General features: G+C 34.0%; 1 protein-coding gene across 3 annotated transcripts in view; it reads left to right on the forward strand.

Annotated features, from left to right (window-relative positions):
- The first annotated feature begins 3296 nt into the window (after positions 1 to 3296).
- The window catches only part of LOC120623593 (eye-specific diacylglycerol kinase), a 226070-nt gene continuing 209594 nt past the window's right edge, over positions 3297 to 19772 (forward strand). For all 3 annotated transcript variants that reach the window (XR_005658727.1, XM_039889635.1, XM_039889637.1), the window contains exon 1: positions 3297 to 3368. The gene's annotated coding sequence lies outside the window, so the exon portion shown is untranslated. The remainder of the gene's footprint in view (positions 3369 to 19772) is intronic.

Consider the following 19772-nt stretch of genomic DNA (forward strand, 5'->3'; position numbering starts at 1 on the left):
TCATAAATAATAACTAGTAATCAATATATAGTTTCTCATTTACTAAATAATAACCAGTGATAATATTGTAAACTCACAACATATTTCTTTTCTTTGTGAGTAGACGGGTTTTGCACTCGCTCTATTAAATCTGGGTGGATTTTGTGGTGCTGAAAATATTTTTTTTGTAAGAAAAAACGTATTAACGTTTAGGGTCAATAGTAAAATAAAAGAAATGAAAAATAAATAAGTAGTATCTTTAAGAGAATATTATAAGCAAACAGGAGTTTTTTAGGCTTACATCGCCTTTTTAAAATGGGCATAATGAGTATTTTTAGCTTACCTCAAGCTGCAGTATCAGCAATGTAGGTTTAAGAGATATATGTCTAGGAGGTTATCTATAAAAATTTTGCTTTTTTGCTTAATCCTAATAATATACTGTAGTTTACAGCAATTATTCTTAAAATCCGTACATTTCTCAAAATTATCAATAAAATTTCATCTTTGTTACCAAGCATCAGAAAGGTTTTATATCTATGAAACACACTAGTTGTAATATGTAGTATATTGAATCTTTGAGTAACTTATATTATTAGATAGGTCAACTGCATGTTTAGGTTTTTTTAGTATTGATTTTATTGTTTGACTTACTTTACATTTTTTTTTACAAGAATACCTTTATGTTAACGTATTTATGACATGTAGTATTTCAAAAGCTCTATAGAATAACCAAAGAAGCAGTCCCGAGAGTCAGTTTATATCTCTTCTTACATTATTCACGAGGACACTTTCAAACGTAGGTATTTGAAATACTTTAAATTATACGATATGAAACTTTTATGTAGCAAAACATTATGAATGCTATCCGTAAAAAGTATGGATTGTAATAATGGATTCCTTTTGCGAACCAAGCTAGTATGTATTGTATATGCCTTAAGTATTTATCTTAATATTATTAACTATTTCAATAGGAGCGGTTTCTTGTGTCTTCTAGATGTGTGTCTAGTGGGCTAGTAATGGGTTCATATGATGGTGGTGATGATGATGACTTCGTAGTTTTAGTTATAGAGTATTGACCGAAATATTGGAAATTTAGTTGATATATACTTCAAGCCTGTTTGTGATAAAAGGCTTTTGACGCATAGACAGACGGACAACGATTCATTAGGATATTCGTAAATTCAAAATTCATTTATTCCAAGTAGGCCCACTTTATAAGCACTTTTGGAACGTCAAGATAAAATACAGAACCCTTAAAACCTAAGAATCGGCATCACGTTTGCTATTTATGTAAATGATCCTAAATTGAGCTATTCTTGAATTTGAAGCTTATTAGCATAACCAAGTCCGATTCGTATTAAATTTATTTTAATTTATAATTAATTAATGCACAGAATCTGAATATTACGTGGCGCTATTCTATTATTGGAATGTTATGCTTATCAATTTATTTTACTCGAAATTTCTACATGGTTGGAATAACAACACTCAAGTACTCATGATTTCCTGAAACTATAAAAAAGTATAATCATCATCATCACCTCAACCAATTGACGTCCACAGTTGGACATAGGTCTTTTGTCTTGCCTCCAGCGGCTTTAAAGTATAATATTTCATTAAATTTAAGTAATAAGGACAAACTAGATTTTTTTCTAGTCGTTTTAATTTATCCTAAGACACTAAGTCTGCATTTATGAACGGTTTAATGGAACAGAGATCCGTAAATCTTGCAATTACTGCTGTCAAACGTCACTTTCTTCTTCTTATTTTGATTTATGGCTTTTCGTAGTGCCAAAACAGCACAATGTACTTTGCCAGTGTCAAGTAGCTAAACGTCACTTTTCCATACAATAAATAAATAAAAGTGACGTTTGACAGCAGTGATTGCATTAAATTTAAGTAATAAGGACAAACTGGATTTTTTTCTAGTCGCTTTCTTCTTCTATCAACTCTTATTATCTCTTGTTATCTGTAATATGCGGGTAAGAAATTAACCTCAAATTCGCTTGTATCTATTAGTAAACGACTAAATCACGGGGGGCATCTTTGCATCGTTCGAGTCCATGTAGGACTGCAGTATATCGAAAAAGCAGTCGTATTTATATCAAAATACTCACCAGCTCAATGTCATGAACATTGGTTTTTAATCAAATTTGTAAAAATCCTAATCAACATACCGCTATAAGGATTCCAATGTGAGCCAATTCCTCATAATGGTTGCCTGGAAGAAATCACTATAAGTGATAAGGCCGCTTTTGTTAAACAAATTTAATTGTACCTTCGTTGTTTTTGTCTCTTTTATTTATTTTTTTCTTGTGTGCAATAAAGTCGGTATTTTTGATTGATTGATTGATCAATTTAACAAAACATCTAGCAAATATGAATTTACAGTTATCTAAAATTTTATTATTTACCCACTTTATAAGTTTACTGTAACACTATATAACCCTAACATAGATTTTATTTAAGACTATCTGCGTTTTTCCACGTTGTTTCTGTTCAGATCTCGATTATGGTTGATTCCCGCAAGACCCGTTGTGTTTTTACTCGCTAAAAAGTCTCTATGTTTATCCCCAGAATGCAATTTATCTGTTTGCCAAAGGACAATGAGTATTTAAGAATGGACCTTGTATCGAAAAAATAAACTGTAGCATCGATATCGGCTTTTATTACCCTAATGTAGTTATTTAATTTATCCTAAGACAGTAAGTCTGAATTTATGAACGGTTTAATGGAACAGAGATCACGGCAGGTTGATTACGTATCTCGCGACAGGCTTGCGACAGGCGTAAATCTTACAATCACTGCTGTCAAACGGTAGCGGTATTTTTTCGGGATAAATATTATACAAATTTTGCCGTAGTTAAAGACATTAACGGTAATAAATGATGAAACAAATAAACATTAAACAGTCCCACTTTTGCTTTTATAATATTAACTATGAATATTAGAAGTTTGAGAAGCCCTGTCGAGATTGATTAAACAGACTTCAATGGAGCTGAAGAGTCTTGTAACGGTGTTCAAAAGTGTGTGGCTGAATTTGAAGAATTTTAAGAGCAATGTTGGTAGGCGAGGGGCGAAGTGTAGGGGTGCCGCCGCCCGCCTAAAGCTCTCGCCAGTCGGCTTTTGCCTCGTGGGCGCTCAACTCGACTCAAAGCGCCGCTTCGTGAGGTAAACACTGAAAATTCGTTCGCGCGCGTATACGTTCATCAGTTTAAATTTGAATTTTCAGCATTGAAGTTTTTAATTGCTAGTTGCATTAGTTAAAATAACCAAGTGACTTACTTTTGTCTGAGTTTTGGTGTTTATTGTCATGTGCGGCGGTGACCATGCGGCCGCCGCCGCCGGGTAATCATCAGCATATGAAAACTTTGCCATCTTCTTCTCTGGTAAGTAAATAATTATTTTTACACATCTAATTAAAATGTCTACCAACTCTATTTCTAATCGTAGCAATTTTAATTATTACTCAGTAACCAATCACTGCTACTATTTATAAAATAATCCAAACCATTATGAATATTCATAAGGTTTCGCGAAGACAAATTAAAATAATGCGTACGAGAATTAACAATGTAAAACTTCTAAGAACGGCAAAGTTCAAAAAGTTTCTTTGTAACTCAACACAGTTCATTATTATTATATCAGAAAGTTTTTATTTTAATTTCGAAACAGACGTTTTAATGAATTTTGTTCAAACAGTATCAATTTGTTAAATTACTTATTCTTTTTACTTTAAATTTGATATCTAGTGTTACGTGGCTTTTTTATTACAAAAGGAAAGAAGCAGCTTAGAATGTAAGAAAAGTAATGAGACAATCAATTATTGAAAAAAACACTATAGATTAACTTTATCGAAAATATCTCAGCGGTGTTTCCTTATTTACCAAATAAATAACTATTAGAGTTTAGTTCAGTGTGAATTAAAAGATAAGTGTTAATGGAAAGTATTAGGTCCCGAGAACTAGCTGAACTCGCAGTATGTAGGTCCCTACATAATAATTCAGACAAGTTTCTTTAAGATGTTCCTATTTTAATTAATAATCTGACAGTAGACGGTGCACTTTTACCACAAATGGCCTTTTTTTTGAGTTACTATACACATACTATACCATACACAAATTATTTAAAAGTTCTTTTATTTCATTTTATTGTGAACAGTTTAGGAACTACCTATATAAATAACCTACCAAATATAATATACTTGTTTAATATTTTAGACTTATTAATGAAGATTGAAATTCATGTTTTAATTTTGTCAATATTTAGACATAAAATTTTGGGCGTGCAACTATTACAAACGATTATTACTAAGGGAACATTTTGGAGAACGGACAGCAACATCCTCTATCCTCTCCACTACTATCTCCTGCAAATTACGGATAAACCGTTGGGAGAGGACTTTAGTTAAGCAGAAGAGGTTTTTGATTATTTATATTTCAAATCATTACATGCTTTGGAAAGCTGAAATTGCAAATAAAGGTCCGGCTTACTCAGTGAAATTTACTATCTTTGACCACCATTTAAAATATAGGTGAAGGCTGGGGGAGTTTAATTCCGTAATTAGGTACGGCACGGTTATTGGATTGGCTCAAGGGCTAAATAGACCCTTTTTCTTGTGCTGCGGTTATCTTTGGGTGTGAAAGTCGCAGTTTCAATTTTTTTCTTCGTCTTTATCGTTGTTTGGTAGGAGTTTTTTTTTATTCGACTACACGTTAGCCCTTGACTGCAATCTCACCTGGTGGTAAGTGATTCAGTATAAGACTGTAACGGGCTAACGTGTAATTTATGCAACATCGTACCGTGGAAATCGATTAGGAGTTGGGTAGGGTGGTAACTAATCACACCACTTATGTTGTGGCCATCTTAGGACTAAGTACAAGGTGAGATTGAACACAAGGTCTGACTTTAGTTAGATATAGTTTTCTACTGCAACGTCGCGTCAGCTTCATTTCGAGGCGAGCATCTTCGAAGTATTTATTTGTAAGCTCATTGCTTGAACGGCGGGACCTTGTTTTCCGAGTCCATATTTTTTTTTTGTTTCTCTCCTTTCTCTATCCGATCGGATAATTTCTGGATATTAATAAATTTATTTGTAGGTTTGGGTCATTACATCCATTGATGTTAAATCACTTTAAAAATAAAGTATATATGTATTATAAGGTGGGTACCTTATATTATTATAAAGTAGGTTATATAAGGTAGGTCTATAATAATATAAGGTAAGTAGGTAGGTTATTTAAATATAAAGTAGGTAGTTCCTAAATTGTGATAAAATACGAAAGCACTTCGAAATATATAATCCATAGCAATTTATGCTTAATTTAAATAAATATTATACTGTTAGAGATTGCCTTTAAACAGTTATTAGAAGAAAATAATTCGATACCGATAGGTTACAAGATTATTGAACCATTTGAAACGACTTTTGTAGGTTCTATTACACCTTAAAGTCTCTACCTTTATTTTAAAACGAAACAAATTTTTAATTTAACGGCAGGCTTACGTGGCTCTGTGTGTTATAAATTTAACACGTCACTTACTTCATGATCAAAGTAATTAAACCAAGCCTGCAAACTTTCTGTTCGTAGTTAAATAGAATAATATTAGTATTATTATACATTGTTGGATATTATACTAACTCTACCACTTTCAGGCGGCTTCCCTCACCTACTGTTTGTGTCTTCTGTTGCCTACTAATATTATAAATACGAAAGTTTGTATGTATAGATGGATTTTGATAGAACTTTACAGTAATATAGGTTATACATCAGAATAACACAATGGCTATAAATTATGAAGATATTGTGTAAATTGGCCAAAATATAACAGTAAGTTTCAAGTAAATCGTGGCGTGCGTTGCAAAAATAGTTACATAATTTCAGGTGGGATTGTTAGATACTCTTAAACAGATCGCGACAGCATTTTATATAAATCTTTTATGTGAAAGCCATTATAGTAAAAATAGTGAGCATTATGTACCTGTGTAGGTAACTTTCCGGCTTATACACCATCTTTATGCGAGTGAAACACGCTCTTTATCTGACTCTCCCTACGTGAACGTAGGAATTTTTGATGCCCACGACTTGGTGCGTTTGATTAGATTTGTTTGAATCCAAGCAGAACCGTTTATTTTCCCGGGCTCTGAAGTGTCCTGTCTGTAACCAGGATTAAAGCCATCTCTTTTTTTCTCGGTAAAAATCAGTATTGCTTCTAAGCCATAGACAAAATTTGTAATTCTAACATATATATTTTTTTTATGAATGTGTTTACAATTTATTGCTGGTATGTCTTATGAAAAATAAATAAATAAATACTACTATAGGAAACTATTTTTTTCTTAAATCTTGTGATAGCGTTTCCGGTGATTTTATTAGGGATCAAAACTTAAAAGTATCCTATAACCGTCTTCAGGCCCGAACATAGTTAATGAGACAGGCACATTTATAATGTTATTTATTTGCATACCTAGACATACTTACATTGTCCAATTCATCACCCCATACTACAGTTTATATACAACAAAACAAATATAACTAACAAAAAGTAACAAATTTACAATACACAAATTGCTTTTTCCTAATTCATTATGGTATATTAGAGATAAAGTATATATATGAAGTATGATAAAGTATATGGAGCATATATTTTTTATACGAGACCGATTTCCTACGCTACGCGTTAGGTAAACACTCTTGTAATATTATAACAAATATTTTTACGAACGCTTAGGGAATCACTTTTATCCGCGGCGGATATAATTTCCGCAATGATCTGGCTCCGTTTATTATTATTTACCAAGCCGAAAATAACTGCTAACTCGTAACATTGTATTGACTGTTATGTTAACATCTACCGTTTAGTAATGAGGTATGTTTAGGTTTAAAAATGCATAGTTGGTTCGTTTGCAGTTTGACCTATTTTTGGTAAAAGTTTCATGTTTGAAAACTGACGGAAAAGTTATTTGAACAATAGTTTCGTGTACAGTTTCTATTGACTCAACTTCGTAATTAGGGGGGTTCCTAGGTACTTTTAGGAATATAATTGGGTCAATAAGAGTTTGTTTTGTTTGAATTGGTAACATTTAAAAACGGCCTTGCATTGTTGTCGTTATTACAAAGACAGAAAGACGAATCCCTACTGCCGGATAAAGGTAGGATAATTCCTACGTACGCTTTCCTTTGTTGATCCCAATCACTTAACACACACTCACTCAACAGGATTAGGTAAATGCCAACTTTGGTAGCAGTGAAAAGGGGAACATTTAACTAGGCCACACGCTAGCTAGACCTACCCGTAGCTGGTGCCACTAAAAATGATATTTTAATACAATCCAATGCTGCCAACCTTCGCAAATCGATAAAATCCTAAACATTTTCGACTTTTTAGTTACCGAATTATTTTATAGTGTACTGGCTGATGCCTGCGGCTTCGAGGGCGTTTATTTTGGAATTTTTTGAAATCCCCTTTATTTTCAAGGAATAAAAAATTCTGTAAAGATTTTGTAAATCTTTACAAAATTTCTCCCCATAACAAAAGCAATCTTTTTAATCCCGTGGGTTACTTTAAGGATCTTTTAGAGGATTACGGGATAAATATTATCCTATGTCAGATTGCGTATATTAACGACGATAAGCTACGAATACGAAAAGCTCACCCGTGTAACTATATCCAAAACGGTCGGGGGAACCTTCGGTCGGTCTGTTGTCGTACTAAAATGAACATTAAGCTTAATTTGCTATAATCTATGATCCAAAAAAGCAGGAAAATCTGTAAGGTGCAATTTATTATTATTATTATATTATTGTCAATCTTTATATGTCACACCAAACAGATCTTCCAAATTACTCTCTACGCACGTTTTGCTTCGAAATCAGAGTATCCTCAGGAGATGTTGACTTTACAATGAATAATTGCTAAGACTTAGACATAATATAGCAATGTTTATGGAATTCCGCAACGGATCGCCCGCTTCTATCTAATATTATCGTACTGTCATATTGTCATAGTTCTAGCACAAGCTTTTAAATCCTGTTGGCCAATAAATTATTTGTTAAGTTATTAGCTCACGTTATTTCTTATAATAAAAAATAATGTTCCCATGGATTGTCGACTTTTGAAGTTTAAAGAGAATTTCGTATTAGTCTCCAATCACTAACAAAGAATAGTTAATCGTTAAAGGAAGAATCGAAATCGCATTGTTAGTTGACAATTTCTAACAATATTTTATTTAGTCCTTGCACTGGTGTCCTCATAAATGTGGAAATACTTATGAATTCGGTTTCGTTAAGGCTCAGACAGAGAGATATTCAAAAAAATTCAAAATTCGAATTCAAAATTCATTTATTTCAAGTAGGCCTAATATAAGCACTCTTGAAACGTCAAGTCTGTCTGTGTGTAGTGACTCTACCTCTAGATAGACCGACAGACAGACAGACGGACAGCTAGATAGACAGACAGACGGACAGACGGAAGGACGTTGAAATAAACATTGTAGAGAAACCTGCTTGTCTCTGAGTTTTCGATAAAGTTCTGAAAGTCGTGTGAAGTCTACTTCGCACTTGGTAGACTACGGCCTAAACCGCATGGTTTATTCTGAGAAGAGACCTGTGGCCTAGTGCACCTGTATTTGATTGATTATGATGTTGAATCTTTGGTCAAGAGAATACATACGCAGGATCTATTTCCTAACATAAGAACAATATTAGATATTGCAAAACATTTTGCCGTGCTCTATTATTACATTTGCTAAAAATAAACGGCATTCGATGACCATGTAACATGTTATTTTAACGTGAATTATGTGTTTTGGGGTTTTAGGTGCTGAAATCGGTTATACGGCTAATGAATTATCGCAGATATTTTGTATAAGGATCAGGAGTCGTCATCTATAGGAATCTAGTACCTAATCGAAAATAAGTTGCTACCTATTATCAACACAGCCTTAGATATGCGCACTCTTTGAAGAAGAGTTAGAAGAAACACTTTATTGCAAGAATAACAGAGAGTAAATCACAATGTAGACATGCAAAGGCAGCCTTATTGAATATGCAAGCAATCTCTAACAGGCAACCTTCGTAAAGAGGACATACAGAAAAAGAAGCGGGATATTTTGTTTTGGTTATAATTTTTTTTTGTTTTACTCTAGCAAAAACAATATCGGCGCCGGTGATAATATAGGTAATACAAAAAACACACTCTCTAAAACAATTAAAAAGCATTAAGTTCAGAAGAAGCAAACGCTATTTATTATGACATACTTGATAATGAAATACAAGTCGGTTGTTTTTGAGATCGTTGAATCATTCAACGGTCAAATATTTCTTTATTCATAGGCACATAGATGGCATTATTTGTCGTACAGGTAAATAAATTAAGAAAGTGTGCTTTTTACCTAATCAAATAAAAAAGGCACATTTCGTTCGTCCTCTACTGCTTAGCTGCTAAGATATTGAGGTTATAAATCATCAATTAGTTGCTATTCTTGTTTTTGGAATTACACAATACCCAATGAACAATGATCGTTTGTATCCGTTCCATAATTAGTTTGTGCGGACAATCATTAAGTTAGATATGACAAAGTTATAGTCTTGTATCTACACTAATCTATACTTCTAACGAATTCTGTACATTGAACATATTTTGAAAATATTTTTGGGATTATAGTCGATACTTTATTTTTTTTTAATTTTTTCTGTCTGTATTTCTGTCTATATCTCGGCCGCGCATCTCACTGAAACTTCTGAATGAATTCAAATAAAACTTTGCGTTATATGGGTCCATATTACGAGACAGAAAATACTTTTAATCGCAGAATTCAGCACAGTGAAAGTGTTTGACGTTTTTACACGATAGCTCCTTCAAATTTAAATCGATTTTATTAATTATTTTTGTACTGGATAGACTGTAGTATCAGTGTAATTCTGCCCTAATTTCGTGTAGTAGTGTTGAATATGATTGGATGACAGAACTTCTCAGCGGATAACAGCAAACCCCGCACATAACGGCTTAAAGATACTGAATACATAATAGCGATGCATACGAATCAACTGACAATGCTATTTTGTTTAATCTTTTACCGATTATTATACTTGGCGAGTGATAGGGGCTGAGACTTATGGATAAAAAAAAATCTGTGGAACTTCCAAAGTTGACTTGGACCTGGAAACGCATCCATTACTGGATTGCCTACCCAGCATTATCGACTAATATGTTGTGCTGCTATTAAGCCACACATTATTTGCAGACATATCTTATTTGAATTATTTTAAGTTAGGCAAGACTGGTGTGGGTCCTCGGGAGGGTCATTTGCGTTTGCCAAGGTTAACTGGTTGAAGATTTTAAACAGTGGGTGATTAAAGCACCAATTGCAAGAACAGATATATTAAGAGCCCGAACTTCAGTAATTTGTGTAAATATGTTAAAAGAAGTTGCATCGCTATCTTATTTAATATTATAGTTTTGTACATAAGGTACTACCAGTAGGTACGAATAAATCTTTACGTTGGATATCTCATTTATTGAGGAAGGTTGTCGACTATGCAGCAGTACGCTGAGTCCCGTTATTTTCGCAGGCGAAGCAGTAAGATACCGTTAGTTATAAATATCGAAACAATAATGAGGTAATAATGCCTGCAGGTATGATTTGGAATTACAATTCTAGTATTTACATACAAATTTGGTTCTCCCACATTGAATTAATTAATTCCTTCTAAAATCCAACATTTGAAAGGGATTTTATATCGTTTACGCGAGTTTACGTGCCATAATCTATTGAAAGCTAGCATAATCTAACAACGGGCCGAAATAACGCTGTTATTTTGAGTTTAACATCATGTGTTTAAAGATATATTTTACGACTTAAGCCTGAGCCGAGCACATCAAGGTGGCCGAGTAACGTACTCGTGTAATTAAATGATAGTATCTATAACGGATATTTTTCAGTTTACTGCAGGTTTTTAGCTTACATAATATATCGTATACATATTAGGTATTTAAGTTTTTTACATTTAAAAAAATATTTTATGTTTACCAACAACTTATTTATTTAAATAATAAATCTTATTGTGTCAATTTTATAAAATCTTAAGACCTTTTGTCAAATGCCAAATGGCAGGCAGGCACTTTATCTGCATAAAATTACTAACCCACTTTCCAACTATTGTTTTCCATTTTTCTAGTGTATTGTGAGGTAGATCAATGAACCGGGTGGTTCGAGAGATTCTTCAGCACATCTGTGTATAGCTGCTCGAACGTAAGTGACGTATAGATTTTTACACGAGTCCATCAAATGCCAAATGGCAGGCAGGCACTTTATCTGCATAAAATTACTAACCCACTTTCCAACTATTGTTTTCCATTTTTCTAGTGTATTGTGAGGTAGATCAATGAACCGGGTGGTTCGAGAGATTCTTCAGCACATCTGTGTATAGCTGCTCGAACGTAAGTGACGTATAGATTTTTACACGAGTCCAAATCAGATATGTTGAAATTGGATGGTACAGCAAATGCGCTGACAAATAATAATCGTTATAATAATAATAGTTTTGTTTTGATGAAGAGTACAATTTCGACTTAAATACCCCTGAAACCAAAAACTTGTCTTAGGGAATTTCCTCTTCCCATTATTGCAGCGAAATGAAGGAAAAACAAAACGTACCTATTATAGAGTTTTATAAATCTTTTACACTCACAGTGTATTATAATTTATGTACAGTGAAAAACATTCGTGTGTAATTTAGATGAATCAATATATCCTAAAGTTTATTTTTATGTCAAAAGTATTAGAATTCGTTATTTTCAGTTTATTATCAACGCTCTTGTATAAATATTGCCCTACATAAAAAAAAACTCACGCCAGGCAAATATTGTACTTTTCTTAAATATAGTTCAACGGGTACATACCACGATAATATTTTTGGATTTATGGATTATCGTGGTCACGACAAACCTCGATCTATGCAACTGGGTCGACAAATCCAAAAATATTATCGTGGTATGTACGCGTTGAACTATATTTTTAATAAATGTTGATTAACCACGAAAATCTTAGTTTAAAATCTTTAAACGTTTATTCGAGGAATGTTACAGGCCGTCGTTGGGAAGAATTTCCAGGTGGTGGAATTCTATAGATCCGGTGGTCAAATATCAAGAAGGTAGTTAGGATACTTTAACTTAAATTAAACGAGTAGTCAAGTAGGACAGTGGAGGTTCAATGGGAAGAATAATAATATATAAACAAAATAAAAGAAACAAGGACTTATGCAAATCCTTGCAATACATATACAAATATACTACAGGTATAGTATATAAATATATAATTACATATATATCAGTATGAAATAATAATAGACAACAATGTATATTAGAGAGTAGCTAGAGATGTAACTAGTGTAAATACCCAGAAAAAGTCGAATATCCTTGTATTGAATTTCGGGAAAATTTGTTGGACTTACTCCTGCAAAAGGAGAAATCCAATAAGAATACATGCACCTACTCACTTGTCGAAGCATGTTTACAAATTCTATTTAGAAGCTTCAGAAAGATCTAAAAGAGTGAACAACTTGCGAAAATATTGAGACTTCTTAAGTGGCTTTAAAGATGTTTAATACTTTATATTAAAACATATAACAATATGATCATAACTATGCTGTGTGTTTATAGTGAGATTCAATAGTAAATAATTACTTCCGTAAATTCCAATGTTAAAATAAATTTCGCATGCCATATCGCACAGATTTGTTTGCGGATAACAGCATATTAAGCTTAAACGATCGTTTCTAAGCTAAACAATTATCAAAACGGTTAATAGAGACATACGTTTACAGTGTAATTTATATAACAATTTCGAAATAATTAATTTTAATTGCTCACAGCTGGTGCGGTGACCCTACTATTGAATTTGAAATCAGACATTTATTAACTGTAGGTACCGAACCTACATTATTGGAAGTAAATTAAAGTTGAATGGTACAACAAATTGTTCTTTTATGTTATTAACGGTATTAAACATGTACGAATAAGCGGCAAAATGAAAAAAAAAAATCGTCTTTGTGAATCGGACTTGCGCATAAAGGTTTTCGCACGAAGGTACAATATGAATACACGTATTATTAAAATTATCCATTTTTGATTTTTTTAATATGGTTACTTTTTTTAAATTATTATTTGTTTTTTTTAGCGGCTATAGAAATTCACATTTAATGGAAATTTTAAGTCTCTACGCAATTTATATCATGAGATATAGGCCGCTCACTGACATACGGACGGGCAGACGGACAGCGTAGGTTTAGTAATAGGTACCCCGTTACTAAACCTACGCTGTCAGTCTGCCCGTCCGTATGTTTGCGCTTTCGAGTAAGAAACCCTCAGAACTATGCAGATAGGTAATCACATATCGATATACGGTACTTATGTTATTACCGCGAAATTTGTAGATAATGGTTTAGGAATCGTAAAATTTATTAAATGACTCAGAATTTGATAAGATATAGGTGAGTATACGGAACTGGTCTGATGAAAGGCTTTGGCCGTGGCATTACCATCCTATCAAAGACTGCTAAGGATGCAACGTACAAACCAATTAGGAGTATTGCTTCAATATAAATGGCATACCCACATAGCCAGATCGTACCAGAGAAAATTTCGAAATAATAAATTCCATAATCTCACCTGCCAGGAGTCGAACCCGGGACCTCTAACTTAAAACCGCAGCGCTCATTGCTGCGTCAGGGAGTTGACACTAATAGTATCACAAGTTGAAGGTCCCATGTTCGATTCCTGGCAGGGAAGATTTGTGAATTTATAATTTCCAAATTCTCTCGGGTCTGGCCTGATGGGAGGCTTCGGCCACGGCTAGTTACCACCGTACCAACAAAGACGTGCTGCTAAGCGATTTAGCGTTCCTGTATGATGTCGCGTAGAAGCCGAATTGGGGTGTGGGTTAAATATAACTGCCATAATCCATAAAAGGTTAGTCCGCTATCATCTTAGACTGCATCATCACTGACCACCGGGTGGGATTGCAGTCAAGGGCTAACATTTAGTCTAATAAAAAAAACTCTTCCAAGTCATCAGGTCCTGTTACAGATAGTTTTACTTGTAATTAATAATGATAGCTAATCTTAGAACATAAGTGAATCCTTGCCAAATCGACGATGATTCACGCGTAAAAACGAAGGCATCAAGCAGAATTCACATAGTCGCATTTAATAAATAAAGATAATAAAATCCAGCACGTCACGTGGCCACATGGCATAGTGTAATTTTGACATTAATTACCTTTCTATAGCTCGAACTATTACCAACCGATCTTAATATAATCAATCCAATACAAAATCTACCGATTTCAGAACGAAGTTAGTAGACCCATCCTTATCAACAGGTAACATTAAGAAAGGGATAGTACCTACTAATCAATCTAATCTTCGATCTGGAGATTGCGGATTAGATGGGTTTGGCCGTAGGTTGTCAAGTTAAGTAAACTTGCTGATAAAACAGAAGTTAGGGTTTAATAAAAGTTAGTCAAAATTAGATTTTGATTAACATTCGGATCATGGCTGTCGGAAAGCTACGGTCGCGGCTAATTACCACCATACAGAAAAGACGTCCCACTAAGTGATTAAACGTTCCAGTACGATAACACGCTTTGCAGTATGAGTCTAATATTATAACTGCTATTTCCCCTAACAGAAAAGCCTGCTACACTCTTAGACTGCATCAGAACTTACCCCCAGGTGAGATTGCAATCAGCGGCTAACAAGTAGTATAATAAATATAATGTTATTACTATACTGTATAATATATTCTTTGCCACTTCAAAGAAAAGTTGGTGGCACGATACAGCTGATATCATTACAAAGGGAATGTAGGTATCGAGTTTTCTTCATAACGAGCATTTGACGTTATTGTGTTTGCTTACAATAGAGCTTAGAAAATGTAGGTTGATAATACGCAATAGTTGTGTATCAAGTGCTTTCAAGGCCTGAGCCTATTTATGATTTTTAACGATCATTATTTTTCGTGGCACAATAAGTACTATTAGGTGTATGTTACCATAAAGCCGTACCTAGTACTGAATAGTTAGTACACCGTTAGGGCTGGGATGCCATAACAAATATCCACTATACCCCAGTGTCGGGTACCGACCAACGGGGTTTAATGTGTATTACGTAAGTTTAAACCGACATACCTGTCCGTTGGGATGCGTACATGCATTCCCAGTGGCATAAAGAAAAAATCATCGTCATCACGTCACCATAGCTCTACAGCCCTGGGTGGGCCTTGGCTTGGTCAAGCAAGAAGGTCTCCAAGAAGCAGCTTCTGACCTGTGGCGGTCAGAAGCTGCTTCTTTCCAGCTCCGAAATAAAGAAAAAAATAAAACGCATAAAAAATACAAGCAGAGGAAAAACTAATGGCAAGAAAGCAAACTCCAAAACCCAAGGTGTGTTTTAATATAAACATATAATATAAAGGAACCATCATCATCATCTTTGCAAAGAAAGCCGCAGAAGTCATTTGTGGCTGGGCCTACCTGTAATAAATGAATTTTGAATTTTAAACCAGGCGCCCGACGGCTTTGTACGGATTGGTACGTGTTTGAGAACATTTTGAAAATACTCTGATATCTACGATGTTTTTTTTCCCCGTTAAAGCGAGTTACTTTAAACGTACATAACTACGTAAAGTTAGAGGTGCGTGTCGGGGATCGAACTCGTCCCCCCCCGAAGAAGTCGAATTCAACACTACGCTATCACCTCTTCTTTCTTTTATAAAGGAATATAACATATAAGTAAATATTTTTGATTTTCGCACTTCAGTGCAATAAAGTGAAATGAAGAAAACGAAAAAATGACAGTAGCGGTTGCATTTTGCATCTTAAACACATTTCCGTAATTTATTTCGGTTAACTAGTTTGCTCTACCCGAGTCAGGTATACGTGCGGATTGTATTTGGGAGAGCCCAGGTTCGTATGAAGACAAGAGATAATTTCAAATTGGCCCAATCAAACTTCTATTGCTGATACAGAATGCAGATTACGTGTACCTAATCTGGTTACTGTATCATTCCGTTTATTCAGGTGGGCAAAGCAACATCAATAATTGATTGTTGTGTTCCATTTTGGTTTTCAAATAACCTTAGATAAGGATAGATACAATGAACATTTCTTGTATATTTTAGCTATCAACGTTAAAGTACCTTCATACTTATCTATTAAAACCTTTGTCACACAAAATATGTTTTATATGATTTATGTATCTAATACTGGAAGCTAATAATAATTATATCATTAAATAGTAGGTAAGTCAAATTTGTTAACGTTGTAATATAAAGAAACATTATTTCTGCACAAAAATACATCAACTTATTTATTCTTTCTGCTTGTTTTATAAATTTTGTATCTAACGAATACCTATTATAATTTTTAAAGGTTCAGGATTTCAGATATAATGAACTTGTACCTGTCCTCATGGGTTTAAATCTTTTTTGTTCAATGAATATCTAATTCCCGTAATTTACTATTTACTAGGTATCGTATTCATTACGTACACTTGTTTTCACGGTTGTTGTTTTCGCGAATATATTCTTAGTATGCAGACATCTATTTTCTGTTACCTCCCATCTGTTTTGAGTTTAACTGTATACCGATATACCGATTTCACGACCCTCCCACGGCGTTTAAGACTTTCATAGTTTTTATTCAGTTTTAAAACTAATCATCATATTCCAAAATTTGATTGAAGTATAAACAGAATACCTAATACATTTTTGCCGGTAATGACTATTTATTAAATATTACCTCATAATAAGGGAGAGACAACCATCCCAGACATTTAAGTTTATTTCAAGTTTTATTCAGTGCATAATCGAAGCTCATAGTTACAATACAATTTACAGTAATGTATTTTATCTCTCGTCCGTACGTACATTTAGGTGTGCGCTATTGGTTAATTTATTTAAACAACCTAAAGATACTATCTTATCTACAGATTAAGTAGATTTAATTAGGTTATGAGTACGCATTTTTTTTAAATAAACATGTATTCACTTTTCTTATTAGTAATGTAGATCGAGACTGAAAATCATGACACACGATATATCGTGCTATCCTGTTTAATCTCTAAACTGAATTGGGAATCACTTATATTTCGAATTCCCTGATAAGGACCCAATGAATTCGGATAAGAGGTGACCGTTCTTGAAAGATTGAACGATTTCGATCACTAAATTTCGGTTATTATCACTAAATTTGCGGTAATAGTCGTTTAAGCCCACCACCTCGCTTTGGAGGTGGTGGGTCTATGCTCTAAAATCATCTGTTCTATGAGAAAGGAGGCATGTGGCCAGTAGTAGTACGTAAATAACCTGCAGGTGATAAGGAATATCTGGATAGATAAGTATGTAAGTCAATTACATCAAAATAACTACATATATAGATATCTTTATACAGTTGTAACTTAACCTTCTTGGTAATATTCCTAGATACCAGAGGTGCACCGTTTGGAAAGTAAAGTAGCAAGGCGAGGCATATTGTTAGGCCGTCCCAACAACTGATTGATAAGGGTCTCAAGTTGGCGGAATGCGAACTCGCACCGGAAATAGCTAACTTGCCAGTTACTATAGGTAGACAGGCGACATCAAACGAATCGCGAGGGCCGTTGGACTGTGGTCATAAGCAGCACGATAGCGTGTATCATGCGTGGAAATTCCTATACAATATTTATGTTCATTATTGGACAACCATATGATTAGAAAGGAACGACGACCTAAAATTTCAAAATTACAATTATTATTCACTTTTAAAAAATTTCAAGAAACAGAAATTTGCACGCAAAACATAAAGGAAAAGAGACAGTAAGAAGTTTACAGCACAGGACATTGTAGACGTGCAATGAATGCAGCATCATTTACAAACAGTTGGGAGTGAATGTAACTTGTAGTGGAAAACTAAGATTTGTTTTCTTAATAATTTTTACCCGAGTGGACAGGTGTATTCCACCAGCACTACTTATCTACACATTTCATCAGGTCAGTTTGTGGTCACGAGCAAGGGGCATATGTAAAAAAAAGCCCTCAGCTTTTCGGATACGTTTTTCCGAGGAGTGATTGTTACAAACTGAATATTAAATAACAAGTCAGGATATATAAAAGAGCTTATAAAAGCTTAAGTGCATTTGACATTTTGCAACTTATTTTTAGGCGCTTTCTTTATAAACGACCACTATGTAAATTTAAACACCACACATATTAATGATGGATTCAAGCTCACAAAATATTAAAGCCGAGCTTCCGTAAGGTACGCTAAACTGAGAATGCATGCGTGAAATATAATTTAAAACATTTTACATTATATTTTACGTTTACACTTACGTTACATTATAAAACATAAGTTTTACTTTTTCTAAGGGTTCCGTACCAGAAGTTAAAATGAACTCGTGCTTTGTCCTTCTGCGGAATCCTTATAGTCATATATATAGAGGTCGTTATTACTCTAACGACATTAAATATGAAAAGGTTATTATTATAGATTAATGCTTGTTAAACTTGAGTGCGAATAAGAAAAAACATTTTCTTTTTAAAAAGGGTGAAAACGGACCATGATTATTTTCAAAAATACCAGGTTTCCTAAATATATCCTACATATAAATAAACTTAATTTGAACGTTCCAAAACAATTTTCCAAGACAGCGACTTATCTACTTATACTATTTAAATATTACTGCAAAATTGAAACACATCCTTAACTAGCACAGTTTTTTTTTTAATCAGCAATATAATTCAATGGCCATTACAAACAACAGTTATATGGTTCGTTGTTTTTCAAAACGATCAAATAATAAATAAAACCAAATAACTATATTTCATTTCTTGACCTCACTTTGGCCCAGTGGTGAGCGCGTGGGTTACCATACTGTCTACAAAGACGTGTCACCAAGCGATTAAGCGTTCCGGTACGATGCAATGAGAGTTTAATATACCTAACTGGTAGCACTAAAAGGCTAACTTTTATGTGAATAACAACAAACACAGGTGCTTCCAACGTACGGAACCCTCGATTCGTGAATTGCCTCGTACTTGCCAGTTTTAATTTATAACTAGGTTTAAATTAAAGTGTATAAAATACCGTTAAATTATAATATAAAATAGGTATACTATTTTCTAAAACCGACTCTTTTCACCTCTGCTATACACGCTTCTTGTTGGATTATGAATGTTGAAACGTGCTCGTAGGTACTATCTAACATACGTCAGCGACTTCGTTAGCTTTACAGAGAGCTTCAATATTTTACGAGTATGTTCAAGTATAATAATAATATTTGCGGCTCGCCGGAAAAATACTTTTCTTTTCAGGCATTTGTCACTGGCCGTTAGTAATAAAATAAACTCTTTTTTTATTTGGATATAAGGAGGGCTCACGTTACTTTGTGAAACATTGCGAGATATAGTAGTAGTAGTAGTATTTGTTATAGTAGTAGTATGGTTTTTCGTGGCAGAGTTCGTCCAGCGAAGTACAACCGCCATGCTGATTTCTGTCGCCAGCATTGCTCTATTTCGGTCTGATGGGCGTGGTTGCCGTTATAATTGATTACAGGCTCACGAGACAGGTTTTAGGATGATGAATACAGAGTGGCACTTTTCTGGACATGATCGGTGGTCCTTGCATGCCTGCGAAGTGTTTCTTTGTTTATAGGCCATGGTACTTATAATCACGTGGGCCATCTCCTTGACACGTCAATTAATTAATTTGAATAAGCTGTAATCTGGGCCAGTCAGCCAAATATTATTTATGATGT

The sequence above is a fragment of the Pararge aegeria genome, chromosome 5 (assembly GCF_905163445.1).
Source record: "Pararge aegeria chromosome 5, ilParAegt1.1, whole genome shotgun sequence".
Classification (NCBI taxonomy): domain Eukaryota; kingdom Metazoa; phylum Arthropoda; class Insecta; order Lepidoptera; family Nymphalidae; genus Pararge; species Pararge aegeria.